Raw genomic sequence first — 27,449 nt, 5'->3', positions numbered from 1 at the left:
GAAAAAAAAAATTAGCCAGGCGTGGTGGCGGGCACCTGTAGTTCCAGCCACTCGGGAGGCTGAGGCAGAAGAATTGCTTGAACCCAGGAGGTGGAGGTTGAAGTAAGCTGAGATGCCCTCACTGCATTCTATCTAGACTGGGCGGCAGAGCGAGACTCTGTCTCAAAAAAAAAAGTAAAATTCAGAGTATCTGTTGTAAGCTACACTTCATGTAAGAAGGGAATATCAGAAAACACACCACTATCAGCTCATTATGCAAAAGAAATACAGGAAGAAAAAGCCAGTAATGAAGGAGTGGTTACTTACAGAGGGTGGAAAAAAAGGGTTGGAATAGAAGACAGGAATTGGAATAGGTTAGTGGGGATAAGAAGAGAGCAACATTTCTTTGAGAATCTATTTATATAGCTTTGGCCTTTAGAACTATTAGTAATGTTTCCAACAGTTCTTCAGTCATACTAGTAGTATTTCAAGTGCTCCACAGCCACATGTGGCTAGTGGCTACCATACTGGACAGTGCAGATAGAGTAACATTTCCATCATCCAGAAGGTTCTGTTGGACAGTTTTCTCTGGACCTATCAACAGTTCCACAGACTCTATATAGCAATCTTGGACCACTACTCTGCTAACTTTTTCTCAAACCTTACCTGCTTCATGCTATCAGAAACATTCAGGTTGTCACCACCTTTCTTCATGGCCACCCTCCTTCCTATCTGGCCTACACTCCCATCTGCACAATTTTGGCCATTCTCATGGTCGCATGTCAACTTTCAATCGTTTCTCTTTCCGACATGCATGTTCTGCTAACCTCCAACTACAAGTCAATCTGAATGCAAGTCTTGCTTCTACATTTGAGCTGCCTAAGAGCAACTGGAAAAAAAAAAAATGACTCTTGTGGGGATCACAGCCATGAGACATGGAGGGGGTACGAGCTCAAGTGCCAGTTTGGCAATTCTTTTGTGTGCAACTGGTCAATTCTCTATACGATTCCTTCTCTACTCTCTTCAAGATCCCTAACACAATGCTTATCAAACTTTAAAATGCAAACAAATCATCTGGGGGATCTTGTTAAAAATGCAGATTCAGCCAGCGCGGTGGCACACGCCTGTAATCCCAGCACTTTGGGAGGCCGAGGTGGGTGGATCACCTGAGGTCAGGAGTTCGAGACCAGCCTGGCCAATGTAGTGAAAGCCCATCTCTACTAAAAACACAAAAATTAGTTGGGTGTGGTGGCAGGCGTCTGTAATCCCAGCTACTCAGGAGGCTGAGGCAGGAGAATTGCTTGAACCCAGGAGGCGGAGGTTGCAGTGAGCCAAGATTACGCCACTGCACTCCAGCCTGGGTGACGGAGTGAGACTCTGCCTCAAAAAAAAAAAAAAAAAATTGCAGATTCTAATCCAGTAGGTCTGTTGTGTATGGGGCCAGAGATTCTGCATTTCTAGCATGATACGCATGCTGCTAGCTCAAGAGCCATGAGCAGCAAGGCCCTAACCCAGTGGTTCTTCAACTTCAGTGTGCACAATTTCCTGCAGGGCTTATTGAAACATGGATTTGGCCGGACTCGGTGGTTCATGCCTGTAATTCCAGCACTTTGGGAGGCCAAGGCGGGCGGATCACAAGGTCAGGAGGTTGAGACCATCCTGGCTAACACGGTGAAACCCCATCTCTACTTTAAAAAATACAAAAAATTAGCCGGGGGTGGTGGCATGTGCCTGTAGCCCCAGCTACTTGGGAGGCTGAGGCAGGAGAATTGCTTGAACCTGGGAGGCGGAGGTGGAGGTTGCAGTGAGCCGAGATCATGTTACTGCACTCCAACCTGGGCGACAGAATGAGACTCTGTCTCAAAAAACAAAAAACCACGGATTGCTGGACCCCATTTCTGAAGTTTCTAACTCAGTAAATCCAGGATAGAGCCTGAGAATGTGTTGCTAATAAATTCCCAGGTCGTGCTGCCACTACTATTCCAGGGAACACACTTTGAGACCATTGCCCTAAACCACTGCTGGCCTTCTGCCTCCAATTTCACAGAGGCAATTGAGGCTAATGAGTGAGCAGCCCTATTTGAGCTCCTGTGACACCTGCTCTTCCCCTATTTCAGCCATCATCACACTACTGAAGGATGTTAATCTGCATTTTTAGTAGGATTCCCCAGATGGTTTCTTTGCATTTTAAAGTTTGATAAGCACTGTGTTACGGATCTTGAAGAGAGTAGAGAAGGAATTGTATAGAGCATTGGCCAGAAGAATTTATTTGTAATTAAGAAAAACATTGAGTAAAGAAGGGATGTATTTGTGAACATTCTGCATCCATTTCCCTTCTGATAACAGTATCCCAATTTTCTTCTAGGGATCTATTTCTCCCTCCAGAATCGAGGTTAGTTTCAGATGGCATTCACTATTCCCAGCTCCAGGAGTAGGCATATGAATCAGGCCTGGCCAATCAGATATGCATTCCCCCTGGCCGAGGATAGCTCAAGGATAGGACTGTGCCCCAGTCAAAGCTAATAAGATACACTGAGGCTTTCTGGGACTGCCGAGAGAAGCTGAGACTCATCTCCACTTGACTTCGGTCAAGAAACACTTGAAGATTCGAGAACTATGGCAACTATCTTGCTCCATAAGTGGGGGAAGTTGATAGAGATACAGCCAATGTACAAGAAGGACAGAAGGAGAGATAACTTAATATAATATCTTGATCAAGGTATTAAGGAGAGATAATTTAATATAATTTAATATCTTGATCAAGCTCTACCCTTGGACTATTATATGAGATAAAATTCCTTTTTGCTTAAGCTAGTTTGGGTTGGGTTTCTCTCACTTGTGAGTAGGCTGTTTTTATGTCTCATTGGCATCCAGTAAAGGACTTTTAAGAGCTTTTTCTTAAATTTTCTTAAGGCTAATTCTACCCTTATTGAAGAGGATTAAGCAAGGTGTTCCCAGAGCTGGAGAGGATGAAGGTGAATGCTTTAAGTGTGGAGATTGGTCCTAATAGGCGGCTAAAAACTATGAGCAGGGATGGGAATTCAAGGCTTTCATTTCTTCAGAGGCTCAGCTGCAGCTGAATGCAGAACCCCAAATGGGAGGCAGCTGCGGGATGCTCATAGAGGCTGGTTGGCAACACAGCCTGCGAGCAGTGTGCAGCTTTCCAGGAGCAAGCTGGGGCTGGGGGTGGAGAGTCAAGTATAATAGGGCTCTGGAGTGGCATCCGGAAGCACCCATGCCTGGGCAGACATTCTGCAACAACACTGGGCTACAGCAGCCATGATGGAAAGCAGTGGGACTCACACCCCAGCCCTCCCCTTGTTCCCTTCTACTGCATACTGGGGTTCATGTACCACCCTGGGTGGGGGACATGCAGGGACTGCAATCACTGCTCCAGTGATTAGGCCCTAAGTGCTCTGCCCTTACGAATAAGATTAATGTCCTTATAAAAGAGGCTTCAGAGAACTGCTTGGCCCTCCCCTCCTTCTGCCATGTGAGGATACTGCAAGAGGAGCCATCTTGAAGGTAGAGTGAGACTTTGCCAGACACCAAATCTGCCTGCACCTTGAAATCAAACTTCACAGCCTCCAGAACTGTGAGAAATATATTTTTATTTATAAATTACCAGTCTATTGTGTTACAGGGCAGGAATGAACTAAGAAACCTAGTTAGGATCTTTCAATCTGTGATCCAAGACACTGAGTTATATCCAGATGGTTCTTATATAGTGTTATCACTATATGTATAGATATACATACACACGCTTACTATTATCATCTTATCCATGTAGTGTTATCATTATATATAAAACTGTTACAGCAGCCATCTCTACCCCCTTTTAACATTTTCTTTTGGAGGTCACATCCTTCAAGAAGAGTATTTTAACGTGAAGTGTGACCTGCCAAAGTGAACAGACTATAGGAAATTCTATGTTACAAAAAAAATCCCACAGACCCTGCCTGAATCTGCTCCACTTTAATTTCGAAATTTTGTGACCTAACATTTAGGTCCAAGTGTGGATTTCTTATATTTGTCACCGCAATGCTTTAGACCTTGTTGCTAACTTGCTTGGTTTACAATGTTGATTTGGATGACAAATTCAGATAATACAGAGCACCTGGAATTCCTGACTTTCAGGTCAGCATTGAGAACATCAGGGCTCTCCTGCTGCACCTTACAGATGCAGGATATTGGCCTGTTTCCAGGAGACAGGATAGTAATGTTCGGTGCCACCAGGGGGTTCCAGTGTGGCCTGAGAGGAGCGGCTATCACTCTAGAGGGCTTGGAACATCCTCTCTGTCCCTGGGATGGAACAAGTGTAGCCAAAAGCAAGTGGGCAGACTCAACGCTATGTATTCCTGGTAGCTCTGAAAATGACAGAGCAAATCATGGGAACTGCACAAAATGAATGACATTCTAAACTGTCTGACTTCTTACTTGAGAATAAACAAGTGAACTAGGAGTCTCTCTGACCCTACTCTGGCTCAGGTAGCTGCCTGATAAAAAGAAAAAGAAAAAATAAACAAGAACCAGTAATTATGGGGTACATTCAATAAAAAAGTAAAGTAATCACAGGCGCAGGAGCTCACACCTGTACTCCCAGCTACTCGGGAGGCTGAGGTGGGAGGACTGGTTGAGCCTGGGAGATCAAGGCTGAAGTGAGCTGTGATTGTGCCTCTGCACTCCAACCTGGGTGACAGAGCAAGACCCTATCTAAAAAAGGAAAAAAAAAAAGTGAAGTAATAACCACTTAAAAGTACTTTCAAATAATTACACTGGCACATCTAGTCATCTATTGGGGTAAGATTTTATTTCTAAGTTCTTTAAGCTGCAAATAACATGTATTTCAAAAGATAGTCCTAAAAGAAGTGAGGAATTTGCTTCCTCTATAACAAGAATAAAACTTAAGTTTTTCAAGTTTTTTTGCCATTGAATTATCTGGCTAAAGAGAATGCGTCCCAAAGTTGCTTCAATACACCATGGCCTAAAGGTTTTAAATAAAACTTAATAGTTAACTAAATTAAAACTAGTGTCATACCCAAATGCAAGGAATAAAAAGGGAAATGAATTGTATCAGTTGGTCAACATTTACTAAACACCTCCCAAGGGTAAAACACAGGGAATGGGTTGGAAAGAGAAGGATGTTGGAGATACTGTGAACACAGAATTGACGAGTGTGATTGGGGTGCAGGGGAAGAGGGCAAAAGGAGGAGGAAGCAAAGGATGGGAGATTTCCAGTTTGGGTGAACCTGGGGATACAGACCGAACACTCTGGCTTATGTATCCCCATGTGGGGTGCTCTCTAATGCCAAATTACAGGAATAAAATTATTCCTGTCAAAGAAACGTTTGACAACTGTATTCAAGAGTATGTCATAACATAGAAATCAATGAAATGATATAGCTATCTCACAGGCTAACAATAGCCTCTAGAGAAGTCTGCAAAGGTGAAAAATGGATTAGTAATTAAAGAGCTGACCAGGATTGTCTGTGATCATCCCAGACTCTGAAATAACATTAACAGAGTTTGAAGTGGTGGCTTCCCTGGCAGCTTATTTCTCCACCAGTCTCCCAGGGCCTACTCTGCACTATCACCTCTGGAAACCCTGGGAAATGCAGGCCAGGGTTCTCTGCTTCAAACCAAGTCTGGGCCCTAGGGAACATGAGCCCCTCTGTGTTTAGATTACAGTGATTCTTTGAGGCTGGTTTTGTGTCTCTCGTGAGCCTGGACTGCTTCCATGGCACTGATCAGGAAGGGAGTCAGATTGGTCAGGTTGGTGCACTTAGAAGTTTGAGTTTTAAAAGTCAGGCAGAATTTCATTCTGGAAAAAAAAAAAATTACAAATATTTACCCAGAAATCCAGAGCAAGTTAGAAAGTCTTGGAACTAAGAAACAACTTACAAAGTTTCGCTGATCAAAAAAGAAACTTGACAAAACAGGCACTTGGCAACATGTGCTGCAGAATATCAATTCATAGCCCCCAGAGATCTGCAGAAATACCTGAGGGACCATGAGCATAAAGAGGCTTCCACTAATATTCTTGCACATAAGAAGCAAACATGATGAAGAGATTGATGTATTTTATATTCTTAAAGCAAACTGAATAAACTTAAGAATTATCACTTGTACATCTTGTTATAAAATGGGCTTGGAAAAACACTAATGCGTGTTCATAACATTTAGGGGAGGATTTGACAAAGAGCAGGATGACATTAGTTTTATGTTCCAACTAAAATGTTTGCCCTATTTTTTTAATAGAATTTGTATATTTCTTTGACATTTTCTATAAACTCTATAGTGCTGATGCACTAAATTTTTTCTAAGACTGAGAGATTCTTTGTGGTTGAATTTTCTATTTTAAAACCAATTTTGGGGGATGCCATTGCCAATACACATTGTAATTCAACCACCTGATCATTACACAAAAAGAATTCATTTTGGACCCAAAGTTTTGTATATCTTACTGTCAACTTTGGCAGAACTTACATTAATTTCTATTTCGCAATTGTTATATTAGGAGGTAAATATACTAGTCTGAGAAATGTGGATTCTAGTTGTATTCCATAGCAGTACGTGTGTTATAGCATGAATTCCAGTAAGTATGTTAGACTACCTTGCTGATTTCAGGCTAATGCAAAGATATTTGTAAATGCCTCTGTAGCTCTCACAAGACACGCTGGAATAGGTAAAAACAAGAGGACTAAAATCCTTAGGTTATTGAAGTAGGGTTACTTTTTATTATAGAACCTTCTACGTTGACATACATTGTTTAATCATTGGTCTTCCAAGTTCATTATTTATGGCTTCTTTTTTTTTTTTTGTGATGGAGTCTTGCTCTGTCACCCAGGCTGGAGTGCAGAGGTGTGGTCTCGACTCACTGCCAGCTCTGCCTCCCGGGTTCAAGCAATTCTCTGCTTTAGCCTCCTGAGTAGCTGGGACTGCAGGTGCCCACCATCATGCCCGGCTAATTTTTTGTATTTTTAGTAGAGATGGGGTTTCACCATATTAGCCAGGATGGTCTTGATCTCCTGACCTCGTGATCCGCCCGCCTCGGCCTCCCAAAGTGCTGAGATTACAGGTGTGAACCACTGCGCCCGGCCTTTTTTTTTTTTTTTTTTTCAAGATGGAGTCTTCTCACTCCGTCACCCAGGCTGGAGTGCAGTGGCGTGATCTCGGCTCACTGCAACCTCTGCCTCCCGGGTTCAAGCGATTCTTTTGCTTCAGCCTCCCAAATAGCTGGAATTTAGGCACGTGCCACCACACCCAGGTGATTTTTGTATTTTTAGTAGAGAAGGGGTTTTGCCATATTGGCCAGGCTGGTCTCGAACTCCTGACATCAGGTGATCCACCTGCCTTGGCCTCCCAAAGTGTTGGGATTATAGGCATAAGCCACTGCATCCAGCCCATTTTTGTTTTTTAATAGGTGGAATAAGCTAAAATTTGGCTTACTTTATAGTAATTCCTTTAAATGTAAATACTAAGTAAACTTTAGTGGCTAACACGTAGGATGACAGCCAGGATGGGTCATTTATGAGGTGTTAAAGCCACAGCACTGACCTTTACCCCTTCAGACTGATAGACTAGTGGACAATAGTCCTATTGCAGGAAATTTCTTGTTGCTGGCTGGCACTAATCCCATGGGACAAGGGCATGGCTTGCCTCTGTTGTTCTGTCAGGACCACCTCCGATTCCATGTTGAATGTGCTACTGAGAAACAACAGATGGAAAGGTATTGCATCAGGCTGCAAGAAATTGCATGAACTTCGTTTTTTTCTTTTCTACACTATCTTGCTACTTCCCCCAGCTACCCAACAACCTTAAAACTCCTCACACTTTATGCCTCACTGCCTAAAGTACACACCATTTTGCTTAAATTCCACTGACCGTAACTCAGTCAATGGCCTCTCCTAGCTTCAAGGGAGAATGGGAAATTTAATTTTTATTTCAGCTAAATTAGGGGTTCTATTGCTAATAGAAGGAGAACACAGATATCAAAGGAGGGATATCCTCACAATCTCTCCCACCACCCAATACAATTCCACCTATCCTACGAGGTCTGGTACAAGCATCACTTATTCTGTAGTCCTCCTATTTCTTCCCCAATTCCTAGACAGAAACTTAACCACTCATTTCTCTGAAGCCCCTTGTGAGTATATGATCTGTGTACCTGTTCTGGACTCATTCTGAATTGTAAGCCCTGAAAGTAACAGATGCTGACAAGGCTGCAGAGAAGAAGAAACACTGACACACAGTTGGTGGGATTGTAAATTAGTTCAGCCCCTGTGAAAAGCAGTTTGGAGGTATTTCAAAGAACTAAAAACAGAATTACCATTCGACCCAACAATCCCAATACTGGGTATACACCCAAAGGAAAATAAATTGTTCTACCAAAACAACACCTGCACTCGTATGTTCATCACAGCACTACACACGACAGCAAAAGTATAGAATCAATCTAGATGCCCATCAACAGTGGACTGGATTTAAAAAACGTGGTACACATATACCACGGAATACTACACAGCCATAACAAACAACAAAAATATGTTCTTTGCAGCAACATGGATGCAGCTGGAGGCCGTCATTCTAAGTAAATTAATGCAGAACCAGAAAACCAAGTATCAGGTGTTCTCACTCATAAGTGAGAGTTAAACATTGGGTAAAGATGGACAGAAAGATGAGAACAATCGGCTGGGAGCGGTCACTGACACCTGTAATCCCAGCACTTTGGGAAGCTGAGGTGGGAGGATCACTTGAGCTTGGCAGTTCAATACCAGCCTGGGTAACACAGGGAGACCCCATCTCTTAAAAAAAAAATTTTAAGGCCGGGCACGGTGGCTCACGCTTGTAATCCTAGCACTTTGGGAGGCCAAGGCGGGCGGATCACGAGGTCAGGAGATCGAGACCACAGTGAAACCCCGTCTCTACTAAAAATACAAAAAATTAGCCGGGCGTGGTGGCGGGCGCCTGTAGTCCCAGCTACTCGGAGAGGCTGAGGCAGGAGAATGGCGTGAACCCGGGAGGCGGAGCTTGCAGTGAGCCGAGATTGCGCCACTGCACTCCAGCCTGGGCGACAGAGCGAGACTCCATCTCAAAAAAAAAAAAAAAAAAAAAAAAATTTTAAGATGCGAACAACAGACACTGGGGACTCCAAAAGCGGGGAGGGGGGAATAGGGGAAAAGTGTTGCAAAATGACCTATTGGGTACTATGTTCACCATTTGGGTGATGAGTTCAATCAAAGCCCAAACCTCAGCATCATACAATATATCCATGTAACAAACCTGCACATGTACCCGATGAAGCTAAAATAAATAAATAGCAATAATAAAACAAATTGTAAGCTCTGAGCTGTGGACCTCTATGTGGTTCCACGTTACTCACTTCTGTTTTTTTTTTTTTTTTTTTCGAGACGCCTCCACCTCCCAGGTAGCTGGGATTACAGGTGTGCGTCACCATGCCCGGCTAATTTCTGTATTTTTAGTAGAGACGTGGTTTCACCATGTTGGCCAGGCTGGTCTCGAACTCCCGTGATCCACCTGCCTTGGCTTCCCAAAGTGCTGGGATTATAGGCGTGAGCCCCCATGCCCAGCCAAGAACCTTAGTCTTGAGCAAATCGACAGTGCTGAAGAAAGAGCTCTTTCCTGGTGGCATATTCTGGAAAAACGTTTCACAATGCTAGTGAGTGAGCAACCATAGGCTTTGAGGAACTGGCTGCCTGTTCTGGGGTGTGCCACTATTGTTGGCCACATGAGATAAAACTGGCAGTGGCTGGAAAGAGCAACATCTAAAATGTTTGAGAGGTATATGTAACTCACCCAGGCCTTACTATGCAAACAAAACATGAGTAACCAGGTAAGTACTTTCTGGCTGGTCAATAACTACTCCATAGCAGCTGCGTGAGTTCCCTGCAGTAGCATGGATGCTGGCTTACAGCGATGTTTGAAACCAAATCTACAGATGAAGACTTCAAAGGATTTTATTTCACTAATAAGAAGACTACCTTATTCCCAAAGTTTATCCACTAAAACTATAAAACCGACATCAAATAAATATTCCACATTGACAGTGAAGACCCTGATGTGCCTGTCTTAAGCAGAGAAACCACTGCAAGAAACAACAAAAAAAAAAATTTAAGAGATAAGGTCTCAGGCCGGGCGCGGTGGCTTATGCTTGTAATCCCAACTCTAGGAGGCCAAAGCGGACAGATCACTTGAGGTTAGGAGTTCAAGACCAGCCTGGTCAATATTGCAAAACCCCGTCTCTGTTAAAAATACAAAAATTAGCTGGGCATGGTGGCGCATGCCTGTAGTCTCAGCTACTCAGGAGGCTGAGGCAGGAGAATCGCTTAAGCTCGGGAGGCAGAGGCTGCAGTGAGCTGAGATCAGGCCACTGCACTCCAGCCTGGATGACAGAGTAAGACTCGGTCTCGAGAAGAAAGAGACAAGGTCTCGCTCTGTCACCAAGGCTGGAGTACAAGGATGTGATGGGAGCTCACTGAAGCCTCAAATTCTTGGGCTCAAGCAATCTTCCCACCTTAGCCTCCCAAGTAGCTGGGACTACAGGTGCATGCCAGAATGCTAAGCTGATTTTTTAAACTGTTTCATAGAGATGAGGTCTTGCAATGTTGTCCAGGCTAGTCTTGAACTCCTGGCTTCAAGCGATCCTACTGCTTTGGCCTCCCGAAGTGTTGGGATTACTGGCGTGAGCCACTGCACCTGGCCCAGAAATGGTTTTAAATACAGATAATCATGAGGGTTATAGTGATGATGAAGAGGAAATTATAAACATGGGTGGAACAATAATCACTAGATGATATGGTGATAATGTGTGATCAGTCAATGGTGGGCTTTGAGCCATGTACATTTATCAGTGAACATGAGTTTAGGCAGTTTTCATAATTAAAAAGGAACAGATGGAAACCCAAATTAATGAACCATTATGACATTGGGGGCAAGGAGCCCTTAAAAAGGGTGCCTGCTAGAGTGCTGCATTTAATCCTGCTCCTGCTGGCATCAGATGTCCCCTGCCAGCCTACTGCTGGGACAGGCACTGATGTTACTCTCCTCTAGGATGTACAAACACCAGAGGTTACACACGTTCATCCTTTGTGTATGCACAGGCATAGTTAGCCAAATTTGAACCTGTATATATTAAAAGAGTTATAAAATGTTTTCCTTAGAAAAATGACTACTAGAGTACTTACAATCTATATTTGTTCCACTCTTTCATTGACTGGTTTATTATTTATTGATTGATTGATTGAGATGGAGTCTCGCTCTGTCGCCAGGCTGGAGTGCAGTGGCATGATGTGGGCTCACTGCAACCTCCCCCTCCCAGGTTCAAGTGATTCTCCTGCCTCAGCCTCCAGAGTAGCTGGGACTACAGGCACGCACCACCACACCCAGCTAATTTTTTTTTTTTTTTTTTGAGATGGAGTCTTGCTCTGTCGCCCAGGCTGGAGTGCAGTGGCGTGATCTCGGCTCACTGCAAGCTCCACCTCCCGGGTTCGCGCCATTCTCCTGCCTCAGCCTCCTGAGTAGCTGGGACTGCAGGTGCCCGCCACCATGCCCAGCTAATTTTTTGTATTTTTTTTTCTTTTTTTTTTTTTTAGTAGAGACAAGGTTTCACTGTATTAGCCAAGATGGTCTCAATCACTTGACCTCGTGATCTGCCAACCTTGGCCTCCTAAAGTGCTGGGATTACAGGCATGAGCCACCGCACCCAGCCTACTGGTTTATTATTTAAATAAACTACACAGTTTGTCCTAATTAGTTCTTTGTACATTTCACTGCAGAAATATTAATGCTTTATTATAGTGTGTTACCTTAGACACTGCCAGGGCTTTTATGTGACGTGTGGTTATTGTATACATACATATTTCCTTTCAAAAAATCTGAAAAGCTCTGAATTCTAAAACTCATCAGGCCGCAAAGATGGATAATAGATAGTGTACCTTATTTTACTCAAAAGGCAAATAATACACTTGTAGGAAATCATTCCACTGTTCCAGGTTAAGATCCTTTTTGAACAATTTCTAATACCTGTCACTCTTGGTTATGTATATTTCTAACTAAAGGCAGCTACTCTATCTTTCCCTCGTAGGATAGAGACCACTGTTAAATTCTGGCACTGATATAAAAACAAAACTTAGCAGAAAAACTAAGGGAGTTTAATCATATCTGGTGGTAATACCTCCTAAATGATATCACACTCTAAGAGCCTTTGCAAGATTATACAAAGAACGAATTAATTTCTCTTTAATAATGCAGCATTGTCATTATGAACGGCAGTTATTCACTGTGAAAACCGAGTGTGGGCCCAGACCATCCGGCTTCTTGAGCTCTTGTGTGTGCGTATCAGTCTTCCACAGACCCCTCAGCTCAAACCAGGCTATCACTTGTGGCTGCTCTCAGGGAACCTGCCATAGCAGCCTCACTAACGTGCCAAAGCTGGGAAAACCTCATTTTGTTGTCTGAATTAAGAATAAATGATCCAGGAGAGCTTGACCTTTAGACATCTGTTTTGGCTGTTCAGAGGCCCATCTCCTTCCTTCCTGCTTCCCAGCTGGGTTAGTAGTAACTGAGGTATCAGGTAAATAACCCCTGGAGGGCCAAGGCACCATTGTATATTATTCTTACTTTGTGTCTAAAAGGATTAAAGGGAGAAATAGTGATTATCTGCTGGATCTTTGTGGAAACACTAATCCACCTCTTTGGAAGGCCAAGGCCAAGTTGAGAACATGAAGAGAACACACACCAGAAGCAAAGCCAAGGCATTCTGCATTTATTTTAATATTCTACTCCAAATCGCTTATGTGGAAGGAAAAAGAAAGTGACATTTATAAAAGGATAATGTTACAAGCTTTGTATACTTCCTTTAATTATATACTGTGAGGCAGGTGTTATTCTCTTTTTATAGATGAAGACTGAGGTTAGGTAATTTATTAATTCCAAACCTCTCACGAATATTAAGTGATAAAAACTAGCTTATAATCCATCTGTTTATCTCAAACCCATGCTCCTCAAAATTTTCACTTTATTAAAGAATCACAATATCAATACATGCTTGCTGTAAAAGTCAAATACAGACGTGTTAATGTCTCCTCCCCCAGCCCAAATCTGCTCTCATGGTAACAAATTTTAATAGCTGAGGTGGTATCTTGCCACTTCTTTCTCCAGGCTCATATAATCATATATACACACATATGAAGATTTCCTTATTTTTCTCCAAAGTAAGATCTTACTTTAACATTTTCCATTAACATTACTCTGCAATGTTTATTACTTACGAATGTATCACAGCTTTTCAAGTCCACATAGGTAATCTCAACTCATTTAAAAAAATTGCATGATATATTCTATATTATAGATGAACCATACTTTTTAAAACACTTCGTGATAAAATTCAAATTATCTCTAGGGTTTTTGCTATTACAAATAAAGTTATAGTAAACTTTCTTGAACATATATTCTTATAAACTGCAACCTCGATTTTCATAAACTAAATGAAAAGTGATATTACTGAATGTAATCTCTGAACTTTTTAAGACTGAGCTGTTCCTATTGTCAGGTTTTGACTCATAGAGGTTTTGACTCATATGCAAGGCCAAACGATGGAATCCATCTTCCCGACAGTCCTAGTAAAGTCATTCCCACTGGACAGAAGGCAAGATTCTTTTAGATTCTGTGCAAGGTGAACTCTCAGTAGGGGTACGGTCTACACGAGGAGGTATCAGAGAAAGAAAGAAATGGGTTATTATTTTATTAACTTTCAAGCTCAGAGGCCTCTATCAAGACGAGTTCAGGCCAGGCGCGGTGGCTCACGCCTGTAATCCCAGCACTTTCGGAGGCCAATGCAGGTGGTTCACCCGAGGTCAGGAGTTTGAGACCAGCCTGGCCAACATGTGAAACCCTGTCTCTACTAAAAATACAAAAATTAGCTGGGCATGGTGGCACATGCCTGTAATCCCAGCTACTTGGGAGGCTGACGTACGAGAATTGTTTGAACCCGGGAGACAGAGGTTGCATTGAGCCAAGATTGCGCCACTGTACTACAGCCTAGGTGACAGAGCGACTCCATCTCCAAAAAAAAAAAACCAAAAAAAACAAAACAAAAAGAAGTTCCTAAATGGGCAGGAGTAGGCAACCCTTGCTGGTTACCTTTTCCACAACTCCCACCCACCTTACCCCTATGCAAGGTATACAAGAGAGAAGGAAAAAAAAATGAAGGAGAGAACATGAGTTTCCTACAAGAAGGGCCATGCTGCTGTCAGAAAGGGGCCTAGTTTTCAGGGGCCTCTGATGCAGACAAAGCAGAGGGCAACTTGGTCTCTCACAAGCTCAATTCACTCTCTCAGGCTGAGTGAAACCAGGTGACACACAGAAGCACTGGCTGGAGAAGCCAACTTTTTGTAATTCTTTTATATATATATGTGTGTGTGTGTGTGTGTGTGTGTATGTGTACGTATATATATGTGTGTATGTGTATATATGTGTATGTATATATATGTGTATGTATATATGTGTGTATATATGTGTATGTATATATATGTATATATGTGTGTATGTATATATATGTGTATGTATGTATATGTGTATATATATGTATATAATTTTTATTTATTTATTTTAGGGATGAGGTCTCACTATGTTGCCTAGGCTGGTCTCAAACTCCTGGGCGAAGTGACCCACCCACTTGGCCTCCCAAAATGCTAGGAGCCACCACGCCTGGCCAGCTTTTCGAAAAAAATTTTTTGTTTTGTTTTTGAGATGGATTCTCACTCTGTCGCCAGGCTGGAGTGCAGTGGTACGATCTCAGCTTACTGCAACCTCCGCCTCCTAGGTTCAAGCGATTCTCCTGCCTCAGCCTCCCGAGTAGCCAGGATTACAGGTGCCCACTACCACACCCGGCTAATTTTTTGTATTTTTAGTAGAGACGGGGTTTCACTATGTTGGCCAGGCTGGTCTTGAACTGTTGACCTTGTGATCTGCCCGCCTTGGCCTCCCAAAGTGCTTTTTTTTTTTTTGAGACGGAGTCTCCCTCTGTCGTCCAGGCTGGAGTGCAGTGGTGCAATCTCGGCTCACTGCAACCTCTGCCTCCCAGGTTCATGCGATTCTCCTGCCTCCGCCTCCCAAGTAGCTGGGATTACAGGTGTGCACCACCACACCTGGGTAGTTTTGTATTTTTAGTAGAGATGGGTTTTTGCCATGTTGGTCAGGCTGGTCTCGAACTCCTGACCTCAGGTGATCCACCCACCTCGGGCTCCCAACTCCTGGAATTACAGGCATGTGCCACTGTGCCTGGCCAGCTTTTTGAAATTCCTAAACTGGATGTGTACCTTTGGATACATATATAAACTTTCCAATTCTTATTTTCCTCTTTTGAAAAATGAGTGAGGGGTTCAGGATTTGTGATGTGTGAGGCCACTTCTAATTCTCAGATTCTATAATTCTAGTTACAAAATGTGGATAATTTCCTATGACATTTGTATGGATTCATACAAATATAAAATTAGGAGTCAAGACTTGGGTTCAAGTTCCAATCTGCAAGCTAAATAATCTTAGAGAAGCCTTCTGACTCCTCTGAGTCTTATTCCTCAGCTATAAATCTGGCAAAATAAACCTCATAGGGTTGCAAGACTCAAGTAAGGGGATATCTGTGAAATAACTTGTGAACGATAAAGATGTTAAAATAAATGTAGCACAGGCCAGTAGCGGTGGCTCACATCTGTACTCCCAGCACTTTGGGAGGCTGAGATGGGAGGATTACTTGAGGCCAGGAGTTTGAGGACAGCCTGGACAACATAGCAAGACCCCATCTCTACAGGAAATTTAAAAATTAGCCAGGGAAGAGGGTGCATTCCTGTAGTCCCAGCTACTTGGGAGGCTGAGGTGGGAGGATTGCTTGAGCCCAGGAGGTTAAGTCCATAGTGAGCTATGATCATACAACTGTACTCCAGCATGGGCAACAGAGTAAGACTGTCTCTAAAAATAAATAAATAAATGTGGCATAGTATTCTTAGTAAATCTAAGCTACTAGTTCTCATTTCTTTGCTCAACTTAAACTTTATTAATCAAATATTTAAGTCATTCATTCCACAAATATTTATGGAATGTCTTCTGTTTTAGGCACTATACCTCAGTGAATAAGACACTGAATTTTTATTTACTGTCCAACACTGGCCAGGCACAATGCGAGGTACTGGGCACACAATGGTGTAATTGAGAGCTTTTAGTGGGAGACACATGCAAACTCAAGTCACGGGACTTAGACTTGAAAATGTCCTTTCACAATGTGTATCAAATACAGAAATTTAAACATAAATATTTTAGCAAGGCACACACAAGGGAAATAAACTGTATTCAACATAGTAGAGAGGTGAATGTAGTACCTGCTATGACCCAATACATAGGGACCAGCCACTATTTTAGGTACTGGAGTTTCAGCAATGAACAAAGCAGACCAAGTCCCTGGCCTTCTGGAGCTTACATTCTATTAGAAAGGCTGACTCACAGGCACATGTTCTCAGGACCTCCTGAGGGATGTGTCACAGGACTAAAAAAAGAAAGGTTGAAACAGCCAGACTATTACTAATTACATATGGAAGATATAGGCAAAGAAAAGTATGAGGCTGATGTGAAAATTATGAGACAAAAGTTCTGGACCCACAGCTTCTGGCCTCTTCTCTTGGTAGTACTCAGTTCCCCTTATCAGAACTGAAGGCATGATGAACTCTGACTTGCTCACCTCATTTCTCATTCCAATTATTCAGCTTGGACAAGTAGCAGCTTTTACCAAGGAGTGAGATGTTTGGGTATATGGGATAATCACCGCTATGTTTCGGCTATGGTAAGCTGTTATGGCTTTAGATTTTCAAACACCATTCATATATTCTGCAAATGTATGATTGAGCTCTACTCTTTTCTAGGGTCCTTTGAATCTATCTGTGTCTCACACAGCACGAGGACTCCTGCAGCCAATAATGGATCACTAGCCTCCATCTAACCTCTAACTATTGCTCACATATGCATTCAGCAGCGTATCCAACAACTGCAGATTCTATAGTATGATGCACTGTGCAAGGTCCTTGCTACCCGGCATTTATATTCACATTGAAAACTTAAGAGAAATGCAAACTCTAGTATTAGAGAGTATGAGTTGATGCCATTTGATTAAATGAGATATAGGAGCTACAAGGAGAAAGACATCACTTCTGGCTAGAGTAACTACAGGAGAGAAGGATGCAGCTCTTGTGAGAGACTGATTTGTGCTGGCCACACTGCGAGACATTTTACATATATTCTCTCACTTGCCAGGAAGGCTTCATGAAGGACTTGGTAGTCTAAGACCCTGAGGAAGAATTTGGTAAGGCAGACATGTAGTTTCAACTGAATTTTCATTTACTGTCCAACACTGGCCAGGCACAATGCTAGGTGCTGGATACATGATGGTGATGGTGCAATTAAGAACTTTTAGTGGGAGACACAGACAAATAGGCAATTACAACTACCCTATAGTGTAATGTATACAAACAGATAAAGCACAGGGGCGATGGCAGAACAAGGTCAAGTGTATTTGTCATGATTCTCTCAGTTGCACATGATAAAACTGACTCAAAATAATCTTAAGCTAAAATGTGATGGACTGGCTTTCGTTACTAGGAACCACCAAGGTGGATCCACGACTTAAACCAGGACACTCCCTCTGCTCTGTGTCAGCATGTCCTTTAGTACTACAGATGGGAGGTCCCCCAGGTGAACATTCTTTGATACAGTGACCCTAGAGGCAAGAGGCAGGCTTCTTGGCTAGCTGGTGTGGAGGGAAGGACTTTGGCCCTGCTTGGAACATTTATCCTTCCCTGAAACAATCCCCGTTGCCAAGGGAAAGGGCACCACAATCAACAAACTGGGTTTACATGCCCAGCCCTGCTGGTGAGTGGTGGGTTAGGTTCTTATACCAGCAGAAAGGGAGAGGGGAGAAATACATATGGGGTCACCACAAACAACAGCTACCACATGGAAGCCCTGAAGTGACAGTACAGTTATGGGAACAGCAGGGACACAGGGAAAGGGATGTGTGGGATGAGTTCCTGGGATGGTGAATAGACTAGTTCAGCTGGAGCAGTGGTCATACCTAAGAGCAGAGAAGAACCAAAGAGGGCAGGGCAGACTGTGGAGGGCCTTGAATACCTGCTAAGGACTCTATAGCAGCCTGATGGGAGCACGGTGACAGCTTTGCTCAGAATCTGTAGGGCGATCCTTTGGAGTTCATAAACATGATGACTAGGTGTTCACGTGCACGTGTGAGATGTGCCACCCTTGAACCTTGTTATGATGCTGGTACATTACCTATCTGACATGAAAAAAATATAAATAATTTTTTAAAAAATCTACAGGGCAACAAGAATGAAAGTGTGAAATAACTACAAACTGTATGTTCAGTGAAATGAGGAAGTGACAAAGTTTACAAATTTCATATTGTGTGTGGCGTCACCCCCAAACCAGCACAGTAATCTACAACGTGTGGGCAGGTGCCATAGGAAACACCAGAAACTGCACAGCAGTCCAGCTGGTGGTGGATCCCAGCCATCCCCAGGGAAATTCAACCCCAAGAGGAGAGGACTTACCCTGGATGAGAACCACTGTGAGCCGGGCCAAGAAGGAAGAGGGCAAGAACACTAGGAGAGGAAGAAGGAGATCACCAGAGTGCCTAGAGGACACCCAGGTAGCTTTGGGAAGTGCAGCTTCCAACAGAGTACCTTGGCAGGAAGGGGCAGGATGCCTCCGAATCAGTGGCTGGGGAAGGACCAAGGAAACTCTGCGCTTGGTGAAACCCACCCAAGTGAGGTTAGGATCCTAAAGTCAGAGGAGGTCTGGCTACACAGAGGTGCCATTCAGTAAACAGTAGGCCTCTCACTACAACAGAGAAGGGAGCCCTCGAGCTGAGAATCAAGGAAAGCTGCCTCCCCTCTCACATCACAGGACTCGCTTGCTAACTATTGCCTCAGAAAAATCCGACCCGTCAAAAAATAAATGATTTTTAAAATCCACAAAAGGTTATCCCAGAAAAAAAAAAAAATCTGAAAAGGAGTGGCAAAACTTCCTCCCTGCAGAAAGAAAACTCATCCAAAAAATCCTGCCACAAAGAAGAAGAAAAAAATTTTTTTTCTTGAGACGGAGTCTCCGTTAGTTGGGCTAGAGTGCAATGCCGCAATCCCAGCTCACTGCAACCTCTGCCTCCTAGATTCAAGCAATTCTCCTGCCTCAACCTCCCAAGTAGCTGGGATTACAGGTATGCACCATCAGGCCCAGATAATTTTTATGTTTTTAGTAGAGACAGCGTTTCACCATGTTGGCCAGGCTGGTCTCAAACTCCTAACCTCAGGTAATCCGCCCACCTTGGCCTCCCAAAGTGCTGGGATTACAGGCGTGAGCCACCGTGCCTGGCCAGAAGAAGAAAATTTTAACTCAATATTCTATTATGATTTTTTTTTAAATGTAATAAGGCAATGACAGTTATGCAGGAAGATGACAAAGCAGAAATAAAGAACTCAAGGAAGGGGTGGTCAGGCAGCAGAAGGTGACAAACCACGGGAGGGCATGAAAAAGGAGCCGGCACATTAAAAACTGCTTTAGGAAAGAAACGGGAAATACAGAAACGCTGCAAAAAAAAAAAAAAAAACACAAATTACAAGGAACACAAGGGAGAAGAGACACTACTGTGAAAGATACTGTGGAAGACATAAAGAACAGAATCAAGCAAAGTAAAAAATAGAAACTTAAAATCATTAGAGAAGTGATAGGCAAATGAAACTGCATAAAGTTAGAGTCTCTGAAGAAAAACAATGGAACAGAACAAATTATTTTAAAACATGGTTCAGGCCAGGCGCGGTAGCTCATGCCTGTAATCCCAGCACTTTGGGAAGCCAAGGCGAGCAGATCATGAGGTCAGGAGATCGAGACCATCCTGGCTGACACGGTGAAACCCTGTCTCTACTAAAAAAAAAAAAAAAAAAATGCAAAAAAAATTAGCCAGGTGTGGTGGTGGGCGCCTGTAGTCCCAGCTACTCGGGAGGCTGAGGCAGGAGAATGGCGTGAACCCGGGAGGTGGAGCTTGCAGTAAGCTGAGATAGCACCACTGCACTCCAGCCTGGGCAACAAAGTGAGACTCCATCTCAAAAAACAAAAAAACAAAAAAAAACAAAAACGCACACACACACACACACACAAACAAAAACAAAACATGGTTCAATTTTAAGTAGGGTTTGGAACTGGGATTGGAAGGACAGCTTGGCCCAGTTCACAGACCTAGATTTAGGAACCAAAAGGGGAAAGAAGGCCTGGAAGTTATCTCAAGGCTAGGGAGCCAGGGGCAGGTCAGAGGTGCTCTTTGTCCACAGGACCCCTCTGCCCTGGGTCTCTAAGAAGAGGGAGGCACAGGAGTGGAAAAGGACAGTGCTGCCCGCCCCACACATCCTGGTTCAGCCCAGAATCAATTACCTACAGAAGCAGGGGTTGGCAGGGTGGGGAGGAGTGAGTAAATAGTTCAGAAACAGCACCTAAAAACTAACAAGTTACCAACTAGAGAACCAAAAAGTAGGGATTAATCTCTGTGAATCCATCACTCAGTTTATTAACTATTAACATTTTACCCTATTTGTTTCAGATGCTTTTAAGGAAATACAAATGTTACAGATACAGCTGAAGCCAATTATAAACTCCCCCCCAACCCAAGATGCCACTGTCCTGAAATTGATGACTACTTGGTGAAGCATGCTTTTATGCTATTACTGCATAAGTATGTATCTACAACTACTATAATTTGTATCACATGCTTTCAAATTTTATATAAATGGTATCATATTGAATGTGACCTATAATTTGCTTTTGTTTTTGAAAAACATTGTTTCTGAGATTTATCCCGGTTGATACACATGGCTGTACTTCATTGTAACTATGACAGTTTTGTTGTTGTTTTGTTTTATTCGAGACAGGGTCTCTCTCTGTTGCCCAGGCTAGAGTGCAGTGGTGCACTCTCAGCTCACTGCAGCCTCGACCTCCTGGGCTCAAGTGATCCTCCCACCTGAGCCTCCTGAGTAGCTAGGGCCACAGGGGCACAACACCACACCCAGCTAACTTATGTTTTGTGGAGCCAGGGTTGCCCAGGGTGGTCTCGAATTCCCAGGCTCAAGCGATCCTCCCGTCTCCACCTCCCAAAGTGCTGGGATTATAAGTGTAAGCCACTGCACCCAGCCCTTATTAGTTCTCAAAATAAAATATATACCTACCCTGTGACCTCACAATTCCACTCTTAGGTATATGTTCAAAAGAAATGAATACGGGCTGGGCACAGTGGCTCACGCCTGTAATCCCAGCACTTTGAGGCCGAGGCGGGTGGATCACCTGATGTCAGGAGTTCGAGACCAGCCCGGCCAACATGGTGAAACATCATTTAGTAGTCTCTACTAAAAATATAAAAATTAGCTGGGCGTGGTGGTGGGTGCCTGTAATCCCAACTACTCAGGAGGCTGAGGCAGGAGAATTGCTTGAACCCAGGAGACGGAGGTTGCAGTGAGCTGACACAGTGCCCCTGCACTCCAGCCTGGGTGACAGAGTGAGACTCCATCTCAAAAAAAAAAAAAATGTATGTCCACAAGAACACTTCCTTGTGGACATACAAGAATGTTCACGGTGCCTTTATTCACAATAGCTAATAATTAAAAAATAACAAAGTGTAGCATATCCATACAATGGAATACTAAGCAACAAAAAGCAGCAAAGTACTGATACGTGCAACAACATGAATGAAATTCAAAAATACTGTGATGGTAATGTTCCACAACTTGACAAAAGTTTGGGTTACACAAGTCTATTTATTAAGATTATATATCTGAGATTTATATCTTTTCTTTTTTTGAGACAGGGCCTCACTCTGTCACCCAGGCTGGAGTGCAACGGCATGATCTGGGCTCACTGCAATGTCCACCTCCTGGGTTCAAGCAATTCTTGTGCCTTAGCTTCAGGAGTGACTGGAATTACAGGCATGGGTCACCACACCAAGCTAATTTTTGTTTTTTTTGTTTTTTAGATAAAGTTTCATCATGTTGGCCAGGCTGGTTTTGAACTCCTGGACTCAAGTGATCCACCTGCCCTGGCCTCTCAAAGTGCTGGTATTACAGGTGGGAGCCACCACGCCCGGGCTATACGTTTCATATTGAACTGTTAATACTATGCATGCTAAAGTACTTAGGGAGACATGTACTGATATCTCCTTTTTTTTTCTTTTTGAAATGCACCAGAAAATAAGATAGAATGATGGATGGATAGATGGAAAGATCTGTGATGAAGTAAGCATAGCAAAATGTTGATAGTGGAATATAGGTGGTATGGCATATGGGTGTTCATTATAAAATCCTTTCAACTTTGCTGAACGTTTAAAGTTTTTCATAATAGGCTGGGCACAGTGGCTTATGCCTGCAATCCCAGCACTTCGGGAGGCTGAGGCCAGCGGATCACTTGAGGCCAGGAGTTGGTGACCAGCCTGGCCAACATGGCAAAACCCTGACTCTACAAAAAATACAAAAAAACTTAGGCAGGAATGGTGACGCATGCCTGTAATACCAGCTACTTGGGAGGCTGAGGCATGAGAATCGCTTGAACGTGGGAGGTGGAGGTTGCAGTGAGCCGAGATCGCGCCACTGCACTCCAGCCTGGATGACAAGGCAAGATTCTGTCTCAAAATAATAATAATAAAATGTAGAGGAAATTTAAAAACATTTAACCTGTCCAAAACCAACTCCTGATTCTGTCCTACCCCATAGCTGTTCCTGAGTGACAGCCATTCATCCATCTAGTTGCTTGCCTTTTACTTGTCTCTCAGTCGCCTCAGTCTATTCATCAGCACAGCTTTACTTTCAGCATATATCCTGAGTGTGCTTCTCCCAGTCTCCACCACCCAGCCTGCTCCCACAAACCATCCCCTTCCCTGCGTTGCATCCATCTTCTATCCAGACTCCCTGCTTCTACTCTTTTCCCCCGCTGGAGTCTACACTTCACATAGCAGCCAGCTGGATGCTTTTAAAACATTCTCACTCCATCTCCTTCCCATCACTCCCTTGCTCACTATGTTCCAGCCATACGAACCTCCTTGTGCACTAAATATGCCAAGGTCCTCTGGGCTTTCTGTTCCTCTGCTTAGGATGTTCTTCCTTCCTATTTGTATGGCTTGTTCTCTCTTCATAGTTCTCTGCTCAAATGACTCATCAGGAGGCCTTCCCTGAACAGCTAACATAGCACCTCCTGTTCACTTACCCTGCTCTTATTTTTCATCTTAGTTATTACTACCTGACACATTTATTAGTTTCTATGACATTCCCCCTCCCTTACACTAGATTTAAGATCTAAAGGGCAGGAATTGTTTGCTTTACTGTGCCCTAGTGTTGTTGAATTAATGAATGAACTAAATAAAACGTCACCTCCTCTGTGAGTCCTCCCCAGATCACTCCCTGCCCCTGCAGTCCCCTCTGCCATATCATCTTATCTTTTGCATCATGCTTAACAATAGTTATCCGTTCCACATTTATCCTCTGTTCCCCAGTCCAACAGAACTCAAGCTCTGGGGACAGAGAACAGTGTTTCTTGGTGACTTCCATATCCTCCTCAGTGGAGAGCAGGGCCCCGCCCAGAGCACTCTGTGCCCTCCCGCCTATTCCAACCTCCCAGAGCTTCTGGATTTCCATCACTGCCCGACTTTTCTGTTCTCTCTCCTTACTGTGGAGTTTCAGGAACCATGAAGGAGCTGAAGTGACCATCTCTGAGGTGTGCTGTCTACGTCTCACAATCTACAATGCCTTCCTTCTTAAGGGCCCTCCCTCTCAGGTGGCAGCCAAGCGCAGCACTGGCAGAGCCAGAGGCTCATCTACCTAGACTCCCTGGTGCCTCTGGTGTCCTCAGAGCTCAGGAGCAGAGGGCAGTGCTCTGCTGCCACCCTGCTGAGCGCTACAAGGTGCCAGCTGGGAAGTTCTTTCAAGGGACTGTTCCCTGGAGTTAGGTTCCAAGGGCCACCCCGAGAGCACACCTCTGCCCCCTCCCCTCCATTTATCCCACAAGGAGGGTTGGGGTCCACAAGGCCCCAGGCCAGCCCTGAAAGAGACAGCCCCTGCCCCCAGGGGCTCCCTACAGCCTGGCAGAGACAAGCAGGGGTAGAGGCAAGCATAAGTTGGAGAAGAGGTGCTATAAAGGAAAATCCTACTTCAGAACAGGGCAAGACAGCTTTCTAGAAAAGGCAGTGTTTGAGTATTAATGAATAAATGGGTTCTAGCTGGGGAAAGGCAATGGAGGTGGGGAGAATGAGGTGCAGGTGCCAAGGTCCCAAGGTGAGAAGGACAGGGGATGTGGAGAGCTCCATGTGGGGGGATCTCCTGGGCGCAAGAGGTCTTGTGTGTTTAAGTTTTGGAGCTTGACTGTTAATCCAAGCGGAGGTACAGAAAGGTTTTAAGGAGTGGCATCTGTGCTTTGGAAGGGCAGTTTGGCAACAGGTTGGAAAGCAGACTGCAAGGGGCAATGCATGTCAGGAAAACCAGTTAGAAGAGTATTGCACTGAAGACAGAATGGTGTCCTGAACTAAGGCAGAGGGAAATAAAGCATGAATGTGGAAATGACTTGGGAACAGAACAGAAAGGAATTTTTGGTGATAAATAGAGGCAGCACAGCACAGGTGAGCTGGAGTCAGACTCTACTGTGGATCTTAGGCAAACTACACTTGTGCCTCAGATTCCTCATTTATAAACCAGGAATGACAGTCATTAGCACCTGTCTCAAAGTGTTGGTGGAAGATTGAAGGAGTTAATAGTATGTGAAGGCTTGGGGTACAGCCTAGCACATTATCTTACCCAGGAAATATTAACTATGATTATGAAGCTCAGAAAAAAAGAAGAAAGGAATGACTAAGTTCACTCCCAGGATTCTGGTTTGGGCAACTATGTATGCAGTTCTCAAAGTGTGTTCTGTGGACATCTAGAGGTCCCAATGACCCTTTGAAGTAGAATGTGAAGTCAAAACTATCTTATAGTAAAATGTATTTGTTTAACAATAAAATTGTTTTTAAAACTACATCTCACCTGATTCTAATTTAAAAAATTGGCCGGGTGCAGTGGCTCATGCCTGTAATTCCAGCACTTTGGGAGGCCGAGGCGGGCGGATGATTTGAGGTCAGGAGTTCAAGACCAGCCTGATTGGTCCCGACATGGTGAAACCTCGTCTCTGCTAAAATACGAAGATTTTTTTTCCTTTAGATACGTTTTAGATAAGCATGAAGGATAAGCAAGTTTCATTAAATGGGAAGAAAATGTTTTATTCCTTTCTTGTCACATGAGAAATACTGATTATCATTAAGCACCATTCATTTTTGCTTAGCTTCAAATGAGTCTCATGACAATAAAAACGTATGAAAAATACCTTGGTGAAAGTTTTGAACAATCTGACCAACAAGATAAAGTATTATTGAATTATAATTCAAATTATAAAATGAATATCCATGAGTGCATACTGATAGGAATAAATGACTAAGTTAATGAATGGGGAAAAAGAGACAAATCTCTAATGCAGAATAAATTAAAATAATACAGATACTTCACCCTAAAAAAGATCACTCCTCACTCCTTAGGTGTGGGCTGCACACAGTGACTTCCTTCCAAAGAGCACAGTATGGAAAGGGAGGAAAAAGAGTAATTTTACAATGGAGAAATCTGACAAACATTACCTCAGCCAGGTGGTCAAGATCAACATCAATAGTAATAAATCATGATGTCGGTATGAACTCTTAGTATGATGTGATGAAAATGGTACTTTATCTCTATGATCTTCTTCCCCAAACCCATAACCCCAGTCAACTCCTCTACTGGAATTCATCTGATGTTTTTGTCTCATGGTTAGCCTACAAAATACTTGACCAGCACTCCTCAAAACTGTCAAGGTCATCAAAACAAGAAAAGTCTGAGAAACTGCCATGGCCAAGAGGAACCTAAGACATGACATCTAAATGTGATGGGTATCCTAGATGAGATCCTAGAGCAATAAAAAGATATTAGGTAAAAACTAAAGACACAGGAATAAAGTATGGACTTTAGTTAATAATAACGCATCGACACTGATTCATTAATAGCAAACACATCATAGGGTAATAAATATGCCATACTATAAGATGTCAATAACAGGGGAAACTGCGCATGTGTGGTGGGTGGGAGAGGGGAGTGGATATATGGAAGTCCTGTTCCACCTGCTCAATTTTTCTTTAAAACTGTTCTAAAAAATAAAGTCTATTAATGTTTTTAAAAGCCTAGTATTTATTGGGAATAATTCCACCATCCATCTATCATCCATCATGGTAACCTAGAGACCTAAAATTCTATAATGGGATATCCTACACACAATTCAAATCAGCATTTACCCAAGTCCTACTATATATGCCTTTGAACTGCTGAATACTGGCTATAAAAAGATGAACAAAACAATTTCCGAGGCCTAGTTGGAAATAAAAGACATTTAAATAAGTAATTTTTGTCCTGTAAGATGAGGGTAACTGTAGCACAGAGAAAAGGATCTGTGAAGCTTCGACAGAGGAGACATACCAAAAAAAAAAAAAAAGGCACAGAATAAAGAAATGGGTGGGCTAAGCCTGAATTTTTTTTTTTAAGCCCGTGCCTCCAAGAATCTTCTGGGGTTTTTTCCTCCTGAAAATGAATGTCGGAGCAATCAAAATAGTTACCCCAAAGAAGCATGGTAGAGGCTAACAGTTTATTTACTATGGTGTTTTAACTTTACATGTACAATAGGGGAAATAAATACTTCAGGTGAACTTTAAAACCGATAAGTAGAAAAAGAGCAAGCTAAAAACAAACATACCCGCCCCCTACCCTTTATTTTCTCTTTTTTTAACAGACCCACTTGTCTACTGACCAGGTACCCGTAATATGGGAGAATTCACTCTATTCCTTTCCACACAAAGACGTCTTGGAATTTTCTAATTTCTCCTTTACTGTGATTGCATTCTGTTCACATAACAGTCAAGGGTATAGCAAAGGACATTTATAAGCGCAGTGTCTTTTAAAATCAATTTACTAGTTAACTCAGTACTGAGCATATATTCATCATTCAAAGATGATTCCCACAAACGTTACTCGACATACTGGTTTTCAGTATATTTTATCAAATTCAACTACGAGGGCCACCAGTTCTGCTTACGATCAGGTGACCCTTGTTGGGAGACCCCGACCCCTTTTCTTGACATCATGCTGTTAGACCTTTAAGCTAGCTATACCGCTAACTGCGTTTTGAGTAACTGCAAAAGGAAGCCAACTTCTGCCCCGCCGAGAGCCATCCTAAGCGTTAGAAATGGCAGAAAGTTTCTTGGGACTGACAAAGCATGGGCTTCTCCTGATGCTGTCACCTTGGGCAAAGCTCTTACAGGTAAA

The 27,449-nt window shown here is 43.1% G+C and overlaps 1 protein-coding gene, 1 long non-coding RNA gene and 1 other non-coding gene across 4 annotated transcripts in view; 1 reads left to right on the top strand and 2 right to left on the bottom strand.

Annotated features, from left to right (window-relative positions):
• The window catches only part of NDUFAF6 (NADH:ubiquinone oxidoreductase complex assembly factor 6), a 185,057-nt gene that overhangs the window by 156,428 nt on the left and 1,180 nt on the right, over window positions 1-27,449 (bottom strand). The window lies entirely within an intron of this gene.
• On the bottom strand, window positions 12,749-25,662 carry LOC129486625 (uncharacterized). 2 transcript variants are annotated; one of them, XR_010121927.1, is made up of 4 exons: window positions 25,614-25,662; window positions 25,098-25,242; window positions 18,169-18,331; window positions 12,749-13,696 (listed from the first exon to the last, which is right to left on the bottom strand). It is a non-coding gene; the product is annotated as an uncharacterized lncRNA (long non-coding RNA). The 2 variants fall into 2 exon arrangements; XR_008659035.2 differs by lacking the exon at window positions 18,169-18,331.
• LOC129487105 (small nucleolar RNA U13) lies at window positions 18,235-18,337 on the top strand. Its single transcript, XR_008659227.1, has one exon. It is a non-coding gene; the product is annotated as a small nucleolar RNA U13 (small nucleolar RNA).

The sequence above is a fragment of the Symphalangus syndactylus genome, chromosome 7 (genome assembly GCF_028878055.3).
Source record: "Symphalangus syndactylus isolate Jambi chromosome 7, NHGRI_mSymSyn1-v2.1_pri, whole genome shotgun sequence".
NCBI lineage: Eukaryota > Metazoa > Chordata > Mammalia > Primates > Hylobatidae > Symphalangus > Symphalangus syndactylus.
Note: the sequence above shows the minus strand (reverse complement) of the source record. Positions and strands in the feature narration are given on the sequence as shown.